At 32.9% G+C, this 7,052-nt stretch overlaps 2 pseudogenes; both read right to left on the reverse strand.

The window, feature by feature from the left end:
* Positions 1-346: 346 nt before the first annotated feature.
* On the reverse strand, positions 347-655 carry LOC145581149 (glutaredoxin-C11 pseudogene; annotated as a pseudogene).
* Positions 656-5,234: 4,579 nt separating this feature from the next.
* LOC145582210 (glutaredoxin-C11 pseudogene) lies at positions 5,235-5,903 on the reverse strand (annotated as a pseudogene).
* Positions 5,904-7,052: the final 1,149 nt, after the last annotated feature.

The raw sequence follows: 7,052 nt of genomic DNA on the forward strand, positions 1-7,052 counted from the left end.
AAGATTTTACTTTGGTTTGGCATTTCTAGGAATATAGTTTAGTGTACCACATAAATTTGAGTTGGTGCTCAATTATTTGAGCTTTGTCACTCTTGTGATTAACTGTGTAACAAGATTTTGGAGCAAGGATGATATATCAATCAATCAAAGTCTTAATCCCATAAGCAAGGATGATATATATTGCTAATATATGGAAGTAATGGCTTACGCCCTTCCAAAATCACTTAGATATTTGACAAACAGAACACAAAGTCACAGCATTGGTGTGATCATCATCAAAAAGCTCACAAAAAAAAATTAAGCTTTTGATATGATGGTCTAGTACCATATTTATGTCATCACTAAACTAGAACCAAATAGCTTTCGCTTCGATAAGCATATCTCTAAGGGATCCATTAAGGTGGGCTCCAAGCACATCCTTAGCAGACCCCACAAACTTGCCACCGATAAACACTGCAGGAACAGTAGGGCTGCAGCCTAACCGCTGTAGTGCCCATTCCATTTCTCGGCCTCTAGCCTCTTGGTCTAGCTCATAGACCGCGGGACTTGCACCAAGGTCATAAAATAGTGTACTGATACTATGACACATACAACATGAGCTCTTTGTGAATATCACTGCTGCCTTTGACTTTGCCAACTCACTTAGTCTATCCATTATAAAAACTACAAGTATTATGATGAAGAGAATAAACTTGTTTGTGCGACTGTATTTCTCTGAAATGTGTTGTGGTTGAATACTACTGCGGTCTTAGGTATCAATATATATAAGGGGCGCTATGAACCCAGTTGTTGAGGAAAAAATACTAGTGGTAAGGATAAGGAACACAAATACTTTAGTTTTTCTTTATATTTTCGGCTTGATAATGACCACCTTGTGATTTACAGTATCAGAATGCTACTTGTATTCAGCATCAAATAAAGTCAAAATCTTAAGAATTTCTATGGAATCCATATTAATGATAATCCATTGAAGAGATTGTATTAACCATTCTTTTAACATGGTATATCTTGATGTCCATTAAGTTTGTTAATTATACTTCATTGGATTATGAAAGAACATTGTGGCGAGTTGGTTAGCAAGGAAATATTCTCCTTTTGATAGACTAGTCTTTTCAAGGCCGTTATTTAGGTGATATCTTGAAAGATCTAATTCCTGTTTGCTAATTTGATCAATTTGCATTCAGTACTAATATTTAAGTACCGAAAGTGGCAAATTGCATTCAGTACTACTATTTGGGCTTTCACTTGCTTAAATTCCTTAAAGATAAGTTGGCTGAACTAATAATTGTAATTTCTGGCGTTGTATAATCTTGTTGGCAACTGAGCTGATTAATCGAATATTTTGGTGGACAGAAAAAATATTTGTTTAAAAATTTGTATTATGAAACAAGATTAATTCTTCTTCGTGCTGTTTTTCTCCCTGTTGGGCATCTAAGCTTTGACAATTGACATTGTAATATATTCAAAAGTCCAAAGCTGAGTACAAAAATAATCTGACTGTCATGTATCAGGTATCAGAAAACACAAACGTCATCTGTAGTATTAGCAGAAAGAATGTGCTCCTTTGTAAAACAGGATTAATTCTTCATGTTTTTCATTAGAAAATTCTGATGTTAATCTCTGGTATACTATTATCTGCAGAACTCTGAAGCTGAGTATGTTAATAAACTTATTCGCGATCATTTGTCAGGTATCAGACACTTTCATTTTTGAAATCAGAAAAAAAAAAAAAAAAAAAAAAAAAAATGGAATGATTTTGTTCTTTTTGAAACTTACCTATCCAAGCTAACAAAAAAATCTCTCTGCCCTTTGAGAGCAAGAGTGATCAGCCAGTCATTATAATTGCTTACGCACGCAATTTGGTAAATTTGGATAAGGCAGTAACCTTTAGAATCGTCGATATTATGGCTGTTATTCTTCATCCCATTTACACACATCAGATTCTTGATGTTTCTATGCATGCATGTGCTCAACTTTAATCTCTTTCCTATCTTGCCAAACGTTGGAGATGTATTTGATCTCTTATTTTAAGATCGAAATGATAAGAGAAATTGGATGGGATAGAATAAAGTTTTCACTGATCGATTGGAGATGCACAGTTGAGGTACCAAGCTTCTAGCATCATGATAATAAGGAATGTCAACCCAATGTCAGAATAGGAGGCCTTAGAGATGCTAAAGAAAGGTGCTCGTGTGACGTGGTGAATTCGAAAAATTCTCAATTTTACTTGTGATGAAGAAGCTTCATTCAACTTTTTTTCGATGAGTGGTCACTTGGAAAGAGTAGGGGTCACCTAGTAGTTGAAGGATCTATGTACATCGATATCAAAGTATTATATGCCCTCAAAGTAAGCGGGAATTGAAGAAAAAAGTCTCAAATAATGGACCTGTGTACCCAATGCTGACATAAGGAACAATCAAAGTTCCAAGGCAAGCGGAAAATGTCTACTGTCGATATAGACCACAAGCAGAGGGAGTTAACATATACGAGCACTATCATCAAAGTTCCAAGGCAAGCGGAGTATTATGTACTAGACCTGTGAAACGATTATTGAACATATGAGACGAGTTAAGTATATATGATTTGAAAGCTGAAAGCTGATTGTATAGTGATAAAAGCCCCATGGGGTTTGATCCTGAAACCAATTGGCGATAGGAAAAGTATCCACACAAGATTATGTTAGTTATGATCTCTTATTTTTCAATGAGGTACACTAATCCCAACTCATACGTGACGTATTTTCTAGGTTTGATCCAAGTAAGAAGTAAGACTATTTACCAGGTCGATGTCAATCTTCTTAACCAAGCATAGCCTTAGGAGTTATATTCCATAAATCATTGAGAAAAAAACTCAAAACACAAATACAAAAAAAGTCAATATGCTTTATGAAGGTATAGAATCTGAACTGTTTTTGCCTGTCGATTTCACCACCGATCAAACAGGAGACAAGTAGAATTCCCTTACAAAATGAGATTCAACTTTTCCTGTATAATAGCGGGCGAATTGGCATACTGGCATCTACTTGTAAGTTGTAAAACTAGCATTACTGGATAACTGTTAGTGCATTCCCACTTGTAGAATGTCAGTATTTCACTGGCTTATGTCTGCATCACTTTTCGTCTCTCAGATTTTTTTTCTTGCTAGGATGGTCAAGCATTCAAGCCCTTCCCTAGCCGAGTTAAGATACAATACGGTCTGTTGGATTTGTGCATAGTAGATTACTGCGAGTTTTCACCTTTGGTGCACCTTGTCCTACAACGATCCTGCTCAATTAAATCGACTTTTTGAAGATTACATGCCTTTGTTACTTTGTGATCAGTACATTAATAAACTCATAGAAGTAACAAAATTAAATATGATACATTATGTTATTGAAGTTAATATATTAAGCCTTCACTAATTCTTACTTAACATACATTACATATTTTATTTTTCCCAAATTCTAATTTGTAATGAAGAAGCTTCATACATCTTTTAACAGAAAAAGGTCACTTTTGGAAATGATACCTGTCACAACTCACAATATAGCAATTGCTGAAGAATCTATGTGTTCTTATCCTATATTTAAACTAGTATTATATCACATTTCTGGTCCTACGTTTAACAAAGTGGAACATATAGATTAATAAGAGCCATCCACTGTCTTAGCGCGAAAGCTTGAACTTATAATGCTCCAATCAAGAATCATATATGGCTAAATATTCTCTTTTCTGATTTGTAGTCACTTATGCTGTCGCGGCCTGATTGGAGATCGAAACAATAATATTACACGAAACAGTCGTCCAAGCACATGATCTGACCTAAAGGACTATAAGTCATCCCTGGATTAGTATCATCAAAGGATTCTAGATAACCCTTGAAATGCTTAATATAAAGAGTGCAAATATCTCTCTTAATTGCTTTTAAGAAAACATCATTAAGAAAACATATAGGACATGCATTTGATGCATAAATACAGTACAATATATTCTTTGTCTAGTGAATCAAGATATTCTACCCACTTTCCCATGCGTTTACAAGTCACAACTTACATATTTGTCCGTAAATTAACTAATCATCTAAGATACATCGGGAATAAAAGCATTCTAGAATAAGACACGTGTACGTTTAAGAGGAATTTGAATTTACCACTCGATCTAGCATAGGCCCCCTATTATTGAATAATAGTCACCTCATTTACCTTAGAATGTCATCATGTATATACGTGTCAAACAAAATTCATCATATGAAAAAGTAGAAGTCATTTTTAGATGAAATTGCATAAAAAGTCATCCCGAGATATGTGTCAACATTTCGTCTTATATTCCTTAGAAATTCAGAATTGGTATTAAGAAAATAGAATTAGATACACAAATAATCCAAATGAATTACCCTGCCTGTCAACTTGGCCATGCATCATCAATTCATAACAGTGGAAATCAAGAAAAATTCGTTTTGTAAAAGAAAATTAACCTTATATTGGCATCCATTTCTCTATGAAAGAAATTGTTACAAAATTGGACGTCTGAAATTCAGCCTATTTATCATTGAGTTATCTGAAACACCATAAAGTTTGAGAAATTCTCAACCTCTAATACTGCAAGTCATCAATGAAGCTGATAAAATCTTGTTGGAGTTAAATTATGTTTTTTTTTTTTTTAATAAATCTTGTTGGGGTTAAATTATGCTTAATTAATTGATAAGCACTCTATATCAAAATACTTTATTTCGGACCAATTAGAATTTAGGCTTTGGTTCGTATCAATAGATTTTTTTTTACTCGTCAATAATGACTATCAATACTAGAGGCTAAGAAGTTGTCATTTATCTATTACACATTTTTATTTCATTTTAAATACACATGTATGATCCTCGACACTCTAATATACATGGGTATATATACTCCAGCCCTTCATTCTTGACCAAAAACATTGAAACTTTTAATTAAAATAGCCGTCTGACATTACCCTGTCATCCTGTGGCAGATTTTCGTTCTCATCTCTGTAACATAAACTGCTGGTAATTCAGTTGACTTTTTCCTAATGTTATACCACCTAATCCTACAAAATCCACCTGAAACAAAATCTACGTATACTTTAACATATTGTACTCCCTTTGTCCCTAATTGTTCGCCCCATATAACTTTTTGAGTCAAAGTACATCAACTTTGACTATGAATTCCCGATGATGTATAAGGAAAAATATAGTCGTGTACAAAATTATATGGAAAAATAACGGTAAAGAACACACAAATATACGAGACAGAGAACATCTCGGAAGCCTTACTTCATAATTCTCTTTTTGTTACATTACATTGTTATTCACAAAATGCAGCTATGTATCAAGGCCTTACAAAAAACGAAAAGTCCTCGAAAAATGCTGCACTGCGCGCGCTAGCTCAACTCTTTCCAAACCAGAGGCCATAAATTTCCTCCATTCAAACCAAAAGGTTAAAAAAAAAAGTACATATATACATCCTTGTTTTTGGATGTTTATATTGCTAGAACCAAATAGCTTTAGCAGCAATGAGCATGTCTTTAAGAGAGCCAGTGAGATGGGCAGCAAGAACATCCTTGGCTGATCCCACGAACATGCCACCGATGAAGATAGCAGGGACTGTAGGCTTACACCCTAGTCTCTGCAATGCCATCTCGAGCTCTCGACCTCTAGGATCACGGTCTATTTCGTACACTGCCGGGCTAGCTCCTAGCTCGTAGAAGAGGGACTTGATGCTGTGACTCATGCAGTCTGAGCTCTTTGTGAAAATTACAGCTGCCTTGGATTTTGCTAGCTCATTTACTCTATCCATTATATTTTCTTTGAAAATATATATATATATATATATATATATTTTTTGAAGGGAAGTTGAGAGTTGGAAAACTGTTGAATGTATTTAGTTGGTTAGTTGAAGATGTGTAGAATTGAGTTGTGATAGCCAATTTATAGGCGGGATGGATAGATAGATAGATGGATTGTATTTTTTTAACGTAGAAAAAGATTTTTTTTAATAAATTTGAATAAAGGGGGGAACAAATGTGAATAATTATAGTAATATAATTGGAAAAGATGTAAAGGAAGAAATTCTTGCAAGAGAATATATGGATATGGATAAGAATGAAGAAATTTACCTAAGGATGGCCCCTTTAGGCCTTTGAAGTAGTACTAGATGATCACTGAAGAAGTAGCATCTTTCAAAATAGTTTATTCTGTCTACTCGGATTATATTAGTCACATGAACTATTTTGAGATGTCTGAATATTTTGAGATGGTCTTTAAAGTAGTACTATATTATTTTGAGATGACCTTCGAGATAATACTATACTAGTATTATTTTTCACTATTTTTATCGTATTTGAAATATTAGTCTATATAAAAATAAAAGTAAAAATAAAAATAAAATAGTCACTTAAACTAGTATTCTGAAATCGCTTTTGAAGTATTAATGATAGATGATAATTGATTTTCTTTAGATTTGAATTTTTTTTTCAATAAAATCAATGTAAAACCGGATTAATAGTTAGTATTATATACTCCTAGAGTACAAATCATGGTACTCCATACGACCATAACAATATATGCTTGAGTTATTTTGTCTAAATCTTGTGTTATTTTATTTAAATCTTGTGTTATTTTGTTAAAACAATATGTTATTTACTTCAATCTCAGCTCATACTATTTTACATAAAACTTGTGTTATTTTGCCAAAATCGTGTAAAAAATAACGTGTACTTATTTTAAAATAACATTTATATAAATTGAAATAATAAGTTCACCAAAATAACATGAATTTCATAAATGTAGAGTACAGTGAAATGATCAATGTTGAATATAAAAAACAACATGCATGTATAAAATAACATGTGCTTATTTAAAAATAACATATATATATAAATTGAAATAATAAGAAGATCACATCAAAAAAACATAAATTTTATAAATTTGGAGTTTTTTTTTTATTATTATTATTTTTTCTTCTTTTGAAGAATAAACTTGGAGTACCTTGTGCATGGTACTCCAAGAGTAGGATAGAAATTGCACTCTATTATAAGTATTCAATTTGTTTAGCGAAATTC

Source organism: Chenopodium album, chromosome 15 (assembly GCF_948465745.1).
Source record: "Chenopodium album chromosome 15, dcCheAlbu1.1, whole genome shotgun sequence".
Classification (NCBI taxonomy): domain Eukaryota; kingdom Viridiplantae; phylum Streptophyta; class Magnoliopsida; order Caryophyllales; family Amaranthaceae; genus Chenopodium; species Chenopodium album.